The 18,166-nt window shown below is 44.2% G+C and overlaps 1 protein-coding gene across 5 annotated transcripts in view; it reads left to right on the top strand.

Moving 5' to 3' along the window:
• The window catches only part of PAK5 (p21 (RAC1) activated kinase 5), a 159,598-nt gene that overhangs the window by 97,905 nt on the left and 43,527 nt on the right, over positions 1-18,166 (top strand). The window contains exon 1 of one of the 5 annotated variants that reach the window (XM_063391485.1): positions 15,585-15,650. The exons of the other annotated variants lie outside the window; for them this stretch is intronic. The gene's annotated coding sequence lies outside the window, so the exon portion shown is untranslated. Of the gene's footprint in view, positions 1-15,584; positions 15,651-18,166 lie in introns of those variants that run through there. 5 annotated transcript variants of the gene reach the window in all.

Raw genomic sequence — 18,166 nt, 5'->3', positions numbered from 1 at the left:
CCAAACATCCAGCTAGCACCACCCTAGGTACTGGGTCCTAGGGCACAGCAGCCCTGAACCACCAGACACAGCCAGACGCTTCTTGATCGTTTCCACAGACTCTACCACATCCCTGGGCAACTTCTTCCAATGCCTGACCACTGTTCTAGGGAAAACATTTTTTCTGATGTCTAATCTGAATCTCACCTAAATCTCTCCAATTTAAGGCCATTTCTTCTCATCCTTTCTCTTCAGACTTGGCAGGAGAGACTGATCTCCACCTCACTACAACCTCTGTTCAGGAAGCTGTAGAGAGCAGTGAGGCTCCCCCCCACCCTGAGCATCCTCTTCCTCAGACTAAACACGCCCCCTCAACCCCTCATCTCAGGACATATTCTCTAGACCCTTCTCTAGGGTTTCCTTTCTCTGCACTTGCTCCAGCACCTCAGTGTCCCTTTTTGAATGAGGGATCCAAAACAGAACACAGCATTCAAAATGTGACGTCCCAGTACTGAGTACAGGGAGACAGTCACTTCCCAGTTCTGCTGGGCACACTGTTCTTGAGAGAGGCCAAGATTCCTTTGGCCTTCTTGGCCACCTGGCTCATATCCAGCTGCCTGTGAGGTCCCTCTGTGCAGAGCAGCTCTCAAGCCATTCTTCCCCAGCCCATAGTGCCACTTGGGGTTGTTGTGACCCAGGTGCAGGACCTGGCACTTGGCCTTGTTGTCCTCAGTTGTCCTCAGCCTTTTGATCCAGTCTGTTTAAACCTGCTTGATTTAGAGTTGTGGAGATCCCCCCAGCCCAGCCTGACACCTTTCCCCACATCTTCAAATGTTCTATTTGTTCTCCCCTGCAAGCTGTCTGCAGGTAATGCAGTGCAAAGGGTTCATTCAGTGCTGCTCAGAGGCACTGATCTCCTTGCTTGCCCTGCACCCATGGCTTGAAACCATCTTACCAGACTGTATCATGGCACTTTAGAAAGTCAAATCTCTTTTTAGCCCGACTTCCTAAGGAGGCTTAAGTACTCATGCTCTGTTTATATCCTCATCCCTCCCTTGGAGAACTTTTGAACCCGTGGGCCCAGATCAGCCAAATTTATCAGCTGAAGGTGTTGATGGTAGTAAGGCTGTGAGGGTTTTTTTTGGAGCTAGATAAAGTGGTGACACTGAAAGAAAGCACTTCTGTGTCAGCTGTCGGCTGATCAGACGTGAATTCCCTGGGAGGGGCTTGCAGGCACAGGGCAGCCGTGGGAATTGCTGGTTTTGCAGAGCCACAGCAGGAGCAGCTCCTGCTGCAGAGGCGCCTTGGCAGTGCTGGGGCTCGCAGGGCTCCCCCATTCCTGTTTTTGTGGGGCCCAGCCATGTGAGAGGGGGTTTGCCTGCAAATACCTGCCTGTGGTAGAGGGGACGTCACCACAGCAAAGGGGCTTTCCTGCAGTGTTACAAAATTTAGCAATATTAGGGAAGAACAGAGCAAGACCTGCATTTTCATTTTTGCACTCCAAGCATCAGGGGACATCATGAGAATTTGGCTTTTTGTTTGTTTGTTTTAAGATCTGAGTCTTGAAATGAAGTGATGGGGAATCTGATTTGGGAGTTTCACGATGGCTTTATACACCTCTGACACGGGTGAAAAAGTTGAATGAAGCCAAACCACAGGGTGAGACCCAGGAAAACTGATTAAAGCTGCATCTAGTCATGCATGAGTGTACATACATGTATGTGCAGTTCCATGTATAGGTGTATTTCTGTATTTGTGGTATGTAGGATGATGTACTGTGTGCTTTTGATGGCAGAGTGACATTCAGTATTTGTAATTTCAAAACTGAGACTACAGCAATAAAAGAACCCCTATGGATTCTCATCTTGGGGGGTAGATGAGTTTATACCCACGTCTTATGGTTTCAGTGGGAATAAGCTCTGCTTCTGTTTCAGGCCAGTGTTTGACATGACAAAGACTGTCTGATGTCAGTGTACAATGGATAAAGTACTGCAGAAAATAAGACAAATTAACCTTTAATAAGCAACACTACCGCATTTTGTTTCTAATTTCTAGGACGTGGCACTGAACCTAATGCAAACAATACTTCCTGGCAATTTAAATCACTCAAGAAAAATTAAAATACCCTGAAAGAAACGCCATGTAACATCAGCAAAAAGGCAGCAAGCAAAACTGTCAAGTGCCTCCATTCTTCTTCTCTTGTTCTTTTTAGCCTCTTGTATCTTTTGGGATCTTGGAGCTAAGAGCTGATGTTCCCTACATGTGTTTCTCTGTTACGTTCTTCCAGCCTCTCTACGATGCCCTCTCATTGCAGTAGTCATCAGGGATATGTTGCATGACTCCAGCAAAATCTTTATCATCAGTTTTGCCTTTTGTTATGTGCACATCACACTGTATCCTTGGCTTCCAAAGTGTTTTTTCTTCCTTGCTACAGGAATCTTGTTTTCAACCTTCACTCTTCAATCTTCATGAAAGTAATTAAAAACCAAAAATTTCCAAAGTTAGATGTTTTTCTGCTTGGAAAGTTTTTGAGGCTTAATTTTTCCACTGTCTTCTTTTTCTGCTGTACTCCTGGTAGCCTTTTTCGCAGAAGGATGTGAGTCTTCAATACTCCATTTTCTTACTGGCACATATGGCAAACTTCAGAGCTTTAATAAGCATGTTATTGACTCTGGGACCTTTTGCACTGGATTTCTCATTCTTCTCATGCCGTTTGTTATTTTTGGCCTATTAAGTCTGATAGGTGATTAAATTTAATTATATGAAGTTGAATTTGATTATTTCACATTAATTAAACCACTCTGTGTTTCCATTCTTCAAATCTCTTGAGAAAGAATTACAATATTCCCTTTCTGTTGTAACCTACATTAGAAGAATTGGCTAGACTTTTTAAAGCTGAATAAGAGGGGTAGAGCTTATTGGTTTCTTCAGGGGAATGTTGGTAAGGCCTGAAGTTCAAGTTTGAGGTGGTGGAGACACTGGACAGTGCTTTGCCATAATAACAACTTCTAAGTAAAGCTGATTTTTCCTTTTTTGTCTTTTTTCCCTGTTTTTAAGAATAGCCTTCAAGCTTCAAGATTTTAGGAGTCTCTTTATATCTCGTTCTGATTCTCTGTGTGTGAGATCTTGTCCACAAATGTGGTATAAATCACAAATTGTGTAGTATGGCCTGTCTGAATCAATATTCTAAAATTACAATCCGTCTTATTTTAACCAGGGGCTTCAGAGCTGACTGTTAATAAGTATCAGCTTCAACATATTTAATTGGGTATAAAATATAAAATTGACCTGGATTTATTTTGGAAGGATCAAACAGTTACGAGATTTAGATGTTCATCTGGGTTTTTTTTATTTGATTTACGTATCTTCCTCTGTGGCATATTGTAGACAGTTCTTATGAGATATTTCAACTCTTTAATTTAATTACTTTAAGTGAATGCTCATACCACAGCTGTATGTAGCACAAGCTTTCTCAGTTGTGTTTCTGGTACCACTTCTTGAGTTTATTCTGCTAAATGTTTCCCAGTGGTTTTCTCTAATACTTGCATAAAATTCCCTACTTTTCAAGCACTGCTGCCATAAATTCTCAGGCTAATGTATCCAAAGGAAACAAATAGGAAGATTAAGTAGAACATTTTGTACCTGGACAGATACTACAGAGGGTGTCCCCTGAGCTGGTTCAGCCTGACTGTAAATCTGTTGTAAGTCCCCGATTTTCCCCCGATAGTAAAAGGCTGCGTCCTGTCCCAGGCGATGCCGCGGATTGGTGTTGGCACTGGGGCGTCTCCTGTGTGCTGTCTGACTGACACGTGCAGCACAGCTCTGCTGCTCCTGGAGCAGCGCATCACAGCTAGGAAAATGAGAGAGCCATGTAAAATGCATGACTGCCTGGTTCGCCAGGCGAAGGAGAAATGGTTTCCAGAGGCCATGAATTATGCGTAAAGTCATTCTTAATATTAATTTTATTGGTGCTTTATAAAGTGGCTCTAGCAGTGGCATTTTGAAAAGGTTCAAAATAGTTAGAACCTGCGGCAAAGGGCAGCTCCAAAAAAATGATGACTTTTCCAAGAAAACCAATGGCAAAATAAGCAATTCCTTGCCTCAGGAAAGAAAACCAGACCTTGGTCCTGCAAACTTTGCTACTTGCTTTGCTTTGAGCACAGGAATGGCTTCATTAACCCTTGTAGGATCAAACAGCTGGAATGAAGTTACGCCTGTGTGTGTGTAGGATCAGGGCTTAAGCCCCCCTCAGCAGCAGACATGATCTGTGTCTCCACCTCTGGGCTTGTGATTTCCCTTGGGAATGCTCACATGAGAAAGGGAGGGGTCTCAAAATCACGCCCAGGCTCCTGAGGTGATGGGGACAAATCACTTCACCCTGCAGCTGAACGGGGCTTGTGCCACTCGGTGTTTCCCTGCTCTGCCCTTTCCGCATAGGCAGTGAGTCCTCCAGAGCAGGACTGCAGGGGATGTGCAGCAGAGGCAGCTCTTCCCCACGAGCAGAACCTGCAGTCTTTCTAATAACTGGGTTGAGTTTGGCTCTTTGGCATCCATTAAAGGAAACTCAGACAAAGCCCCTCAGAAGAGTTACATCAGCATAATTCCTTAAGTGGAGCCAGGGTTGATGGTGTTGTCTGGTGTAGAAATGTATTTTAAAAAATCCTCTGCAATACCAGCACATAACCAAGTAAAAAGTATTCTGGGCTAGATTTTGCAGTTACTTGAGCTTCAGCGATGTGTAAAGCATTGTGTCGACTCCAGATCTTTTCCCTGTCTGCACAAGTGGTGTTTTTACCACGCGTTCAGAGTTTTTCCCTGTGTGTGGAAATAGCATTGCTCATTGAATTTATTGTTGCTGATGGGACTGAATCATCTGCATAGCTCCCCGAGGCAGGATGCCAAGGACTAATCCATGGGACCTCATCCTGCAGGATCCAGCGAGCTCCTGATACCCAGCACAGGGGGGATGGGCCTTGAGCCTCTTGTTGGCCAGCACCTTAGTGTCCATTGAGTGCGGTCCTGCTGGAGGTAGCTCCTCTTTCCCCTGGCTTTGGCAGCAGGGGGCATTCATGACCATTCCAGGGTCTGGGATTCTGAGCAACAAACCTGGGCAGGATGGACAGAGAAGGAAAGAAAACCTAAGTTGTGCTGGCCCAGGTCTGTGTGCACATCTCAGTGTTTGGAGGAGGCACTGGGGGACGCTGATACAGGAGTGTTTAGAGGTGGTGGTGAGGAGACTCCTAAAGATGCTCTGTTAAATCCCTGCCTTGAGTAAGACCTTGCAAAGATCTGGGCCTGCTTCTTCTGCCCCAGCTGTTTCTCATCTTTCCCAAACAGTATTTTTGACAAATACGCCATGTCCTTTTTGTTAAAAAGACATATTTCAGTTTTCATCTGACACATGGCTGGATGTTCCTTTTGGTCGCTCTTCACATCTTTTCTGTAACTGTTTTTAATCATTCCTAGCAGAATGGGTGAATTCCCTTCTCAGCCTTCCCTTCATGAGCTTTTCCTGCTTTACCAGCTCCATCCTTGTTTGCAGGGCACCCTCCTGCAAATCCCCTGATTGCTGGGTGTTGGCCAGCATGGGTGTTGTTCTTGTTTTGAGAGGGGTGATATTTAGCAGCAAATAAAATGTTTGCTGGTGGAAAGCTACAACATCTGCAACCCTCGGTTGTGTTTATGTTAGCAATTTCAATATCTTTGCCATAATAACAGTAATTTAAACAGGTACTGTTGACTGGAGGGCAATTAGGGATTGTTGAATTTTGCATTTCCCTAATACTCACCACCAGCTGCCCCTGAGCTCCATTCTGCTGGTATTTATAGAGCAATGACTGAGCAGCTCCTTTGAAGTGAGAGGCAGCAAAGGGACGTGGAGCCCGCGGAGCGCTGGGACTGAGCCCCAGCACAGCTCCCCAGCCATGGGCCCTGATGCTCGGGGTGGTCACAGAGGTTTGGGTTTTTTCCTTCTGCAGAGATTCCTTCAGAGCTGCTCTTCCTCACAGCCTGATTTATGTCCTGGGATTTATGGAGCTGAACAAATGATTAGAGAAGAGCTATGTGTTTTATTACACAGGGACCAATTTTCCCAAGCCAGAGGGCAAATTCTCTCTTCTCTACCTGCGCTCTGTTGTGCAGCTGCTGCGCATCCTCTTTGATAGTCTGAAAGCCTCAGATTAGGGGATTCAAGGGGCCAGAGGAGTTATTTATCCTCCTTTGGAGCCCAGGAGTGCAGTGGGTGTTGCTGTGGTTTTCCACTGGCAGTAACCTTGCTGGGGGATGCACCAGGGTATGGAGGGGCCTGTCCAGCAGAGCACGGGAAGCAAATTTTTTAAAATGGGAATTGGAGGAATTCTGTTTTAATTTACATTTGCTGGGTGTTTGGTCTCAAAGCTCATTACAGGAGGGAAGCTGAGCACTTACCTCCGTCTCCATGAGCTGCTTCAGTAGTTCAGGATCCACATCAGCACTGCCAGAGGTAAGGATGTGTGTGAGTTAAAGGCGTTGCCTCCTCCTCCTCTGTCCCAAGCATTCCCTAGCAGTAGCCTTGGACTGGTGCTGCTGCATGTGAGATCTGACCCACAGGAACTTCACTGGTGCTGTCCAACAAGCCAGAGGGGACCTGGCTGGGCTCTGGGATCCTGGCACTCTGCAATCAAGAAATGCAGATTTCCACATTTGAACCAAGCCCATTGAGCCTGAAGCATTGCCAGCACCACAGAGTTACTGTTTCCATGGAGGCAGCTGTGAAAGCAGATTTTTGCTTTTAAAGGAAGACAGAGCATGGGACAAAGCACATGTACTCTAATGGGGTGGAAGTTCTTTACCAGAAAAGGAACCCCTTAAATGGCTCCTGCATAAATGAGATGTTCCTGAGGCCATGGATGGAGATGAGGTGTTACTGATCTCTCAAAGTCTTGCTTCCATGAGGAAAGAGCGAGGGCTAGAGCTGAGCCCAGAGGAGGAGTTTATGAATTTGTGAGGGGAGCTGACAGGTCTGTGTCTAATTAACTCAATTCTGAGTGATCAGGGTGCCAAGAGAAATACAGAGGCAGACCCAGGAGAACAGATGCACAGCAGCTGCCACAGTAATTGTGCTACCTTCACCTCGTGGCTGATCAGATCCTCCTCCCTGCCCTTTAGCTGCTGGGTTGCCTTTCCTCTGTGATACTGAATCAAGTCAAAGCTACTCAACTGATTCAGCTCCTCCTCACCTGGTCTCTCCTCTCTTGCTCAGTTTTCTATTGCATCTATCCTCTCTGGCTCAGCCTCCCCTCCACTAGGAGCCACTCACACGGATTTTTCTGTGCTGCTCTTGTCTTCCCAGAGAAATCAACATGATTCCTGTGTTTGTGCCTCCTGCCTTGCCCTCACTGCCCCTGCATTTCCCACTTCAGGCCCCTCTCCCCTCCCACCCTGTTGGCCTGTGCTGGTTTCCCTGTAGGGATTGTTCCTTGAGTCTTTAGAACAGGCACATGCTCCAGGGCTTTCCCTTCAGTGCTGGGAGCACCCTTCCTGCAGTTAATGGCAAGGAAATGGAAATCGATGCTTTTGCTGGTTGGGAGATGTCACAGCGCGGTGGTGGCTCCTCACCTCCCCACTGGAAAAGAGCTCAGTGCTGGTAAAGCACTGGGAAAAAAGCTCTGCAGTGCTGGCTCTGGAAGGGGCTAATCCTGCTTTTCTCTTTTTCCGATTCAGCAGGGTGGGTAGTGTTTAACATCCAGAAGGCCTTTGCACAAAGATCAGGCACACGCAGAGCGGATGGAGCACGGGGCGAGGAGGAAGGCGGCAGCAGGAAGCAGATGGGCAGCACAGTGTGGGGCTTGCCTGGCATTTGCTGCTTTGCTGTGGGAAGCTCAGAAAGGAGTTAGAGTAGGACCAAAGAAAGAGAGAAAAAAGATTGAAACCCATCAATATTCAGAAGAGCAGAAAAAACAAATATATTGACCTAAATGACCAGTGGTGACTCAAAAGCTTAAGGGAAATATATGTAAATAGTGCTATTAACAGCCTGAGGGCTGTGGGGAAAAGGGGCTGGAGGTGGCTGCTGACTTCTAAAGCAAAATGCAAAATAATGGAAATTGTTTCTTTGAGGGTCCAGTCTCTTCTGCCCTCTGTTCTTCCCCACAGAGACTCATTCCAAACGAGACTTGTAAGTTAAAAGATTAACTTCTACCAAAACCAATTCGAGCACTGCTGCCTTCCTTGGAGGAGAGTGTTTCATAAAGCTAATTTGGAGAATAATTCGGTCTGAATCATCTCCACGTGATGCATTCATATGAAATGCAGACTGATTGCAATTTCTGCCTGTGTTTCTCCCAGCTGAAAGCAGCATGACCTGCAGGTTTTTGTTTTGGTGCATCTATAGGAAAATTTTGCTTTGCTGGCCTATTGTAATTTTTTTTCCTTATTCTAGATTTTTTTAAATAAACAGAAGGGATTAACTGGAGTGGAAAGCTTAATTGACCTCTTTCAAACAAATCTCCTCCCTAGAGAAGCTTGAATTAAACCCCCACTTCCATTCCTGCAATTTAACTGACTGGTGATATCTCATCTGTAAAACAATGTACTCTGATTAAGCCTTAATGTCTTAGACTTTTAAAAGCTGATTTTATAGAGATACAGAATGTGTAACACTTGTCCTAAAATCTGCCATGTTAATCATTTATTAATACTGTATTCTGCTTGTGTCTTTTATGTTTGTATTTGCTCTTTACTCCTTCCTCGTAACCAGGAGTAGTTTATATTCATTTCCTACCTAATCCTTGCAATGCCCAAGTTTGCCTCTGTACTGCCTTGCTGTGTATTTATTGATTTCAGTTCATGATTACATTAAGGAAAATCCTTTTTATCTGCTCCCAGGAGGAGTTTTCTGTTGAGGACAGTTCTTACATCTTGTATTATTTTGCAGCAAACATTGCTAGTCAAAAAGGGACAGTGGAATAAATTTGGTTTTGATAACCCAAGGTGACAGTGTAGCTAGGGACAGAGTTGGCAGTGAAGATGGGTTTGAGATGGAGTTTGGAAGGTTATTTTGCATAAGTGGGTAAGGAAGGAGTGGTGTGGAAAGGCCAGGCAGGAGCTGATGGAGTTAGTCCTTCGGGAGCCATCCCAGCTCAGTGCATGGAGCAGAAGCATGGCAAAACTGAGAGCCCAGGAAAAACGGGTGATGTGCAGGGAGATCTGCAGGGAATCCTGGCTCTGCTTGGAAGGTGGAAATGGAGAAGGAAGCTACTACTGAGTTCCCTTCCAGCTTTTCAGATGGAAGTATGCTTTTAGCCAAGAGAAAAACCCTGCAGTTCCTCCTCCCAATCCATAATTCCCTTGCTCTGATTATTACCAAGTGTGGAAGCATTTGCCTCTGCACATGTGATGGATGCCAGCGGCACTGGAAAGCTGTCATTGGAGGGGGGGGAAAGAGAAAAAACTCTTTTCTTATGTTTGCAGAGCTCAGTGGAGCATTTCAGATGCTCGTGTTATGATTATTGCCCTTCTTTGCTTTTTCCTCTGAATTAGAAACTACCTATTAATAAGCTGGTAGGCGAGCAGTGATTTTGCATGTTAAACAGTGTGATTGCTTCATCCCAGTGGGATTGTGCTCTCTCAGAGTTGGACAGCTGAAAAATACATATATTGGTAATTAAATTAGACTTTATTTACAAATATTGGCTCAGAGGTTTTCCAAGTCGGAAACTTTGATTCCTTTTCCTTTTCTGATGAGCATAAGCCTTGCTGGATTCAGACCAGATAATGGGAAACTCAGTCTTTTTCTAGCTTTACAAAATCATGGCTTAGAAAATATTGACAAAGGGGAACTTTGGTTTCCATTGGGAAATGGGAGATAGTGGCAGCAAAGAGAGGGAGCAGGAGATGGGCTTCCTTAAATAAAGTCAGCTCTGCCCCCTCCCCTGCTCCTGCGTGTGCTGCCACCACGGAGGGTTATTTTTCTAATTCTTCCCATTTCAGTAGAAGGAGACAGAGAAAAAAGTGGCTATTTCTTGGGTCAGAGTTCCCCCCCTGAAGCCAACAACAGTTGCATCAGGACCCAGATGATGTTGCAGAAAGCCCAAGACTGAGATGACACAGCTCTGCAGTGGGGAAAAGAGAGATGAGCTTTGGTGAGTTTTGGGGAGGTACGAAATGCACAGTGATGAGTACCCAGCTGTGCTCTGGGTGTGATCTGTGATCCAGGTGCTCAGGAGTGAGATTTGCCCTAAGCAGGCTGAGTGACACGATAGAGCTCTCAGAATTCTGGAATTTCCTTTGAGTTTTGAAACTCCTTTCCAGTAAGTCAAACCCTGTTAAAGAAGTGTCATGCCACCCTAGTAACTATACATGGGTTTTTTAATTTCTCTGTAGATACCCAGCTGCATATTTGGTATTGTAAAAAATGCATCCATATCCTGAATGAACTGATGTCTTAAACTGGTACCATGGGTAGTTAAAGGCTGCGTGGTGGCTCCAGTGCAGATCCAGCTTTTCCCTGCTAGTGAGGGAGAAGGAGCTCACATGGACTTTGCACTGGTTTATTCATATCACATCTCTTCCGTGGGCGAGCTGAGCCTTCAGCTTTTGGCATCCTGAGCGTTGGTTACTTGCAAGGACCCACCACAAGTAAGAAACACGGGGGGACAAGATGATGCTATTTCCATTTAAAACATTCAGCTTGAGTGACACAAGGAGAAAGAATAGTTATAATAACACAGCTGATTGCTGTCAGAGTGCTAAAAGGGGATTTTTATTGGAAAAGGTATTATGCAGCTCACTGTGCTTTGCATAATTATTTTAAAAGCAGTTCAGGACATCTTCTTGCCTTTATCTTGAAGAAGGTAGAAATAATGTAGAAAGCCAGGGTTGTCAGTATGGCTGAGCTTGAGGGTGGGCACAGTTACACAGGGGTGGGTACACAGGGTGCACATGCAAGGAGTGCAGAGACTGAATTCCAGGGGTAGAGAGTAAAAAGATGTTCTGGTCACGCATTTGTGGTGTCTCAAACAATTTGAGTCTCATGGCTGTCCTACAGTCACCTTTCTGAAACCTTTCTATTGCCTCGTGAAGCAAACAGTAAGCCATCTCACATGCACACGCAATTTTCAGATCGGCTGAAACAGAAAATTCCAGGGTATTTATTGAGTTATGTCCAAAACTTGAGAAAATCGACATTTTGGGGGGTTAACTATATCTTAAATAACTCTTGAGTTTTATATGATTCCCTATTTAAGTACAAGAGGGAAACGGTGAGAATTAAATGAGAGATTTTGTAGGACAGCATATTTCATTAGAACAGAAACTATCTTTTTTTTTTTTTTTTCTGGTAAGAAAATACTTCCTTTGGGATCCAAGCTCCTTCTGCACATTTCATTTCCCTCTCAGCCAGCGACTCTGCAGTCCCTTTTTTCCCGAAGTGCTGACTCTGGCCCCGCCGCTTGACAGAACCACACATGTTCTCCTAATGCATTTTTTTGCAGTCACTTTCCTGGCTCATCTTTTGATTTCCCAGTTGTATCAGCAGCTTTGTTGGAGTCATTCTGTAACGAAGTGGAGAATGAATGAATTAATGAATCTCCCTGCCTCTGAAAACAGCAGCGAATGCAATCAGAGTCAGCATGCAGAGATGTCCTTTTCTGTTAATTGTCATCTTCTAATTGATAGTGCATTTTTGATAGTGAGCCTTTAAGAAGGACCTGCCATCTCAGATGCAAATATGCTGAATTTAAATATAGATACATGTATTTGAATATAAACAGAGGGGTTGGAGTCTGATGGGTCACTGGCTCCATTTCACCAAGCAGAATGGGAGCCTTGGGGAACTGTGAGCTGTTGGTTGCTGAGACATGATGGCCAACTTCTTCACCTCTACGTAGCCTCAGCATCTCACCCTCAGTGGTAAATAAGATTTATCAGAAAGTACTTGGAGAAGATCTTGCCTTCTCTCACAGACTCCTTGTCATGATGGTGTTTTCCCAACGAGACAGCCTTGAGAGCTGCTGTTAAATCAGTCAGTGCAGACTGGGGAGGGATGATGCCATGTTGATCCAGCAGAAGTGTTTCTTCTGGGAGACAAGTGGCTTTTTAACATAATTGTTTAGAAGTTTGGGAGCTGAATCAGCTCATAGGCGCAGTCACATGGCAGCTTCTCATGGTGTTTCCAGAGCAAGACTTCTGGGAGTCATCTTAGCTGCTCACTTACTTGGCAAACTCTTTTCCTTGTTGTTTTCTTTTTCTCTGAGAGGCTGGAAGTGCCCTTTTGGACCATTTTAGATGAAACCTCTCATCCTGGAGAGGGCCTGGAGAGGCTCTTCCCTGACACGGTGTATGGATGGGCCCAGCAAAAAGCAGTAATTCACATCTGTGCAAGGAAGGGATGGGAGCCACCTCCTGCAGCAGCATCTCTTGGAAGATGGCAGTGGTGGCCAGTAACCTCTCCAGTTGCTCAGAACCTGCCTTCAGCCAAAAAACATTTCAATTTTTCACATTTAAAAGGTGGAAAACAATGAAAACCTCACAGTAGCATTAATCTTTCTGGATTTGCACTGAGATTAAAACATGTGGGTTCTTTCATTCAATTTAGTGTACTTTTTGTTTGTTTTTTTGTGGCTGGTCTGAAGACTTCCGTATCAGCTTCAGAGATAAGGCATAAAGAGTCTCTGTTAGCTCCCAGTCAGAGTCAGAGAGCAGTGAGGCCTATCATTTCCAAACTGCTGTGTGGAGGTGGCAAAACACACAGTCTGCATGGCTGGGTTGCTTGGCTCTGAAAACAAATCAGTGTTGAGGAATTCCTCAGATGCAATTATTGATCGCTGGGGATTATCCAGAGGGAGGAGGGCTGAGCAGACGTCGCTTTATAAACGTTCCGTGTTCTGTATAAAGAGCTTAGGGTAAACTTTCTGAAGAGGGTAATAAACAGTAAGCTCTGGAAACCCTTCAAGGGATCAGTTCTCATTTTTAATGTGGAAACAGAGTATGGCCTGACAGCAACTCAATAGGTAATAGGATAAGAATTGACTTTCAGACCAGCTTTCCTGCACAATGCAGAGTGGAAAAAAAAAAGAGAAAATATGTAAGGAATAAAAATTTAAGGTAGACTCTACACATTCGTGATTTACTGCAGACTGTGGAAATATCTTCCCCTCAGTTACAGTGATGCAGAGTGAAAGCAGATAGAAAGGGAGAGAACCTGCAGTGATAATAACAGGAGTGATTTTCGTCTTGAGGGCACTTGCTGTGGATACATTTATCTATAGATCTGTTTGTTTGCATGTTAAAGGTGTTTTGACATACCAAATAAACTGATTTTGCACCATTTCTTGGCCAACACAAGTCAGATCCCGTGTGTCATCCTGAAGATAGTCTTGTGAGAGGCTTGCCATTAATAATGGATGAATAATGAAGCATCTGTTGCTGTTGATCTTTCATTGGAAAGCAACCTTTTTATTACAAATTTAACAGTAATAGAGCAATTCCTCCAAGCCAGCACAGCCTGTAGTGTTTAAGAAGTAAAATAAGACATGCAGGGAATATTATTGTAGGAAAATGAAGTGTGTTGAGTGCAAACACAGCAGTGAGGAGTTGTGGCAGGAGGTCGATTCCAGAGCCCCAGTGTCATTGCCTTGTTCCAGTGGTTTGTGGTGCTGTCACGGGCGTGTGTCCCCTCCGTCCCATTCGTACTTGTCACTGTGACACCTCTGGGGGCTGTAAAGTCATCTCTGCTGGGGCAGGCACCCCCCTGGAGCCCCTCCTTGATGCAGTTTTGGTGTGTTTATGGATGCATCCAGCTCTGGATGCAACCAGCTCAAGAACAGTTCGTTTCTAGACCTAGAAAACATTTTGCCTCCTTTTTATTCCAAGTAAAAGCTGTCTTCTAAAAATGATCGGAATACATCCATGGTAATTGCACTTGTGAGGAGCTATGCAGTCCTGTGAGAAGTCTTGCCTGGGAACTGTGGAAGAGCCCTGCTGCAGCCTACCGTGCTTTGGTCACTGCTGAGGTCACACTGCAAATGATGCATCTGAAGCACTGTGTTCAATTAAGGGCTCCTCACTTCAGAAAGGACATTGCTGGGGAAGGCTCTGGAAAACATGTCCTAGGAGGAGTGGCTGAGGGAACTGGCATGGCTGGGAGGATGTTACTGCTCCTACAGATACCAGGAGGAGTTTCAGTGAGGCGTGGTTGGTCTCCTCTGCCTTATCTCAGCTGAAAGGACACGAGGAAGCGGCCTTAAGTTGTACCTGGGGAGGTTCAGATGAGATACTTGAAAAAATGTTTTCACTGAAGGAGTGGTCAGGCTTTGGAATACGTTGCCCAGGGAGGTGGTGGAGTCACCATCTCTGGAAGTGTTGGTTGGATTAGATGGTTTTGAAGGGCTCTTCCAGCTTTGATTCTGTGATTCTGTGTGTTTGTAATGCCGGCTTTGCAGCTGTCATCAAGTGTTGGGGAAACTCAGTTTCAGAAGGTTAAAACTAAAGCTTTACATGCAAACCCAAGACATTTCAATCCCCTTTGCTGTGCTACAAGTCGATGCCAGTCCATCTCTTTTGCTGAGGTGTTGCTCAGCAGACCCAACTGTGGATGTGGCCCAAAATGCAAAGAAGGTGTAACTTGGTACCTAGTTGATAAGAACAATTTTCCAAGTGTTTTTCAGGAACTTCGCTAAGTCTTCTGATAAATACGGAATTTCATATCCTTGCAGTTCCTATCCTACAATTACCCGACCTATAGGAATGTCCATATTTACTAATACTCAGAATTACAGTTCCACTGTCCATGTTTCGATATTTCCTGCAGGTTTGTCTGATCTCTCTGCTCACTTTGTCTTCTCTACTGATTTATCATCCCTTTCATTCTTGATATTATTACCTTTATTGGGTATTTTTTTGTAATTGAAAACATAGAAATAGAGTACCTCTATCCTTTAATATAGAACTGTCTTAAAATAGTGCTAATATTAACTCAGAAAAAAATAATTTACAACTGAAGTTCCAGTAGTAACTTGAGACTCATGGTGTCTCATTTAATGGGTGCCTTATTTAATCCCCTCTCCCTGTGGATGTCCAGCATTTCTTACAAAGTTAATACCATTAATTATCTCAAGCTGAGCACCCAGAGGACTATTTGCTTCTGCAAATCTGGAATCTTTGCACTTGCTAGGGATAGAAATTATTTGAGTTACCTCCAGGGGTTCGGGGGGCTGAGGGGGGGTTTCCTCTTTAATCTGCCCAGAGCTGTTGCAGACTAATTCCCTGCACGAAGCTCTGTATCCACGTTGCTATTTATGTGTGCGTGTGTATGAGATAATAGAGAGTGACTGACTACAATATACGCGTTTAAGCTACTCAGCTGAAAATTACTGAGCATTAAAATCCACTGGGAATCACAAGACTTCTAAATTAGGAAAGCACATGTCACTCGGTGTGTGGAAATGAGTCCTCGTACAAGAGTAGCTTTCAATAAGAAGAATGAGTATTGTTCCCTGGAGTACATCAATCCTAGTTTGGCCACTCTGTACCAGCTTTTACTATTTCTCTGGAAGCATACATTGGCTTTTGTTATTATTTTTTCCTGTCTTTTGTTCCGTTGTGCATTTCTGTTAGATATGTCTCATGGGCCGGCTATCAAGAGATACACTGCTGTGCTGTGACAAATGAAGGCATTTTCAACCATAAACAAGGTATTGTGGGATTGAAAAGAACCACGGACAATGACAAGTCCTGGACTCTTTGTAATTGTTTAAACGTATTTTTGATTATATTGTGCAGTGACATAGAAACGCTGAGAAATTGGCTGATTTGACCTGAGGTTGAAATGAGCAGAATGCCACAGGGTAAATGAGGGGCTTTGGGAAAGAGGCATTTTTGTTGGTCAAGGCCATAAGTACGTATCTTCCCATGATTAAGGCATGTATTTTAATAGTGATTAAATGACTTAGAAGTCTGTCCCATCTCAAAAAAATTCCAGACACCTTGAAAATCCATGATAACAAGTTGAATCCTATTGATCGTCAAGCTTTTCAGTCTAAAACTCACATAGGCGTGCACTGAAAATGATACTTCTGTACTTCCATTGAACTGAAAGAATAGTCTGGAAAAACTGCGTGGTCACAGGTGATTAATTTCTATCAGCACATTATTTGTGTGTAGAAGAGCTTAGCAGGATGGTAAAAGACTCAAAATGTGAGCTGACTTGGTCTATTCAGGATTTGTAGGTCCTTTTTGTTGCTGCCAGAGGGGCAGAGTTTAAAGTCATCATTAGTAGAGTATGTGAGAACATTTTCCAAGGTGTTATTTTATTGTTCCCAAATTGGAATGCTCAAATCATAATTAGGAGCAGAGGGATGAGCAGGGGTCATGGGAAATGGATCCCTCATTAGACAGGTGAACCAACCAGCATGTTGTCCATCCCCATGGCAAAACAAAAATCCTTGCATGTAAGGAAGTAATGAGATCTCCCTCTAGGTAACAGCAGTCACTTCATAAATAAATACAAGACATGAGCACAGGACTCACCTACCTCTGGTTTGAGGTGCTCTGCAGGCAGCTGCCCCCTGCTGCTTGGGTGTCTCCCATTTGTTTCCATCCCATCCATCCAGAATGATACTCTGTGAGTTAGGAAAGTGTTTAGTAATATTATATGGGGAAAGTCAAACAGGATTTCTCCTTTTGTCACAGCAGTGTGTCAGGCTGACCTGAAACCAGTGTGGTTTTAAGAGTCTTTCCATGAACTTTGTTGTCTTCTCATTCAGTTCACTGTGCTTTTCCAGGTATAGGTTCTGGTTTTATCTCCTGAAAAACAGGGTAGTGCTCTCTGTATTTTCAGTTAAAAATAGAGATAAATTCATCTTAAAAACGTAAGCCTGCAGTCAGGGGCATGCTTCTTTTTTTTTGCAAAAGAAGCTCTTGCTCTGATTGCAGCCAGCAGCACAGGGTCCCTACCAAGAAGCTCAGAACCATCCTTAAACAGAAAGGAAACGCAAAACGATTGCTATTGCTGTTCCTTGTTGAAGAAAAAAAGCCCAATTTCCCTAATTTTTAATAGTTTTATGAGTTATAGTAAATATATTGAATATATATTAGGTGTATAGATACACCAGATACATGTTGGTCTCCCTCCACTTGCCTCAGGAGCAGGAACTTGCACCAGTGTGTGCTGAAGGAGAACCAACATCGTTCTTACCTCTCACTCACAGAGGATCTCTCAGAGATTTGTGCTGCCATCAGTCCGTCCCAGACATTTGCTTTCTCCTGGAGATTGAGTTTCAGTCCAGCTCACATTTGTCTGGAGCTCTGGCTCTGCAGGCTGCCTTGACACACTAATTTAATTTGTGCTTCTCAATTCATACTCTCTCATTTACGATCAAATATCGGGAAAGGTTACAATTAATCAGAGCGGGGGAACAGAAGCCGCCAAAGCTAATGATGTATCACTGCATTTGCTCTGGAGGGAAATAATTGAGGTCCATGTGTTACAGAAAACTATTATTAGTAAGTAAAAATTATCAAAAGAAAGCGACCTGCACCCATCTCCCCATTTTGCAATCTGTGTCTCTGTCAGGTTTGTTAAAAATAAAGTATTTTATTAATGCTCCTACCTGTAACCAGGGTTTCTTTGGCTGTGTGGCTGACTTGGGAGAAAATGTGCCTTTTCACAGGACCTTTTCACAGCTCTTGCTGCTGCTCCCCCACTTTGGGCTCCCAGATCACACTCAGCGTGCATTAAGGCAATTTCTACATGCTGATAACATGCCCATCCATAAGGGAAAAGGGCTCTGCTGCTGCTTGCTCAGCTGAGGAACCACAGGGAATCCCTGCAGAAAATACAGGCTCACAGGCTTAATGCAGTGTGCACTTCCTAATTGAAAATGAACTAAGTGCTGGTTGTTTAAAAGCAAACACATTGCTGGGCTGAGTGAATGCAGAGCCCCTCCTGGGGGAATATCTTCAGCCCAGCCCGTGCTCGAGCAGCAGTGAGGTGTGTGTGGGAAACCCTTGCAGGCTTGCCAGGGTGGCTCAGGGTCATGGTGAACACACAACATTTCCCGGGACACTTCATCTGCTGAAATACCACAATAAAAAAAAAAATAAATAGAGCTTCCATAGCTGTAGTACAGAGTCATTAAAAATTCCATTTTAAAGTAAAAATTCCCACCTCACTTTATTATTCCACGTTCTGACTTTGTAAGGGTGTTTA

The sequence above is a fragment of the Prinia subflava genome, chromosome 2, assembly GCF_021018805.1.
Source record: "Prinia subflava isolate CZ2003 ecotype Zambia chromosome 2, Cam_Psub_1.2, whole genome shotgun sequence".
NCBI classification, from domain to species: Eukaryota; Metazoa; Chordata; class Aves; order Passeriformes; family Cisticolidae; genus Prinia; species Prinia subflava.
The sequence above is the reverse complement of the archived record's forward strand: the minus strand, read 5'-3'. Positions and strand labels throughout refer to the sequence as shown.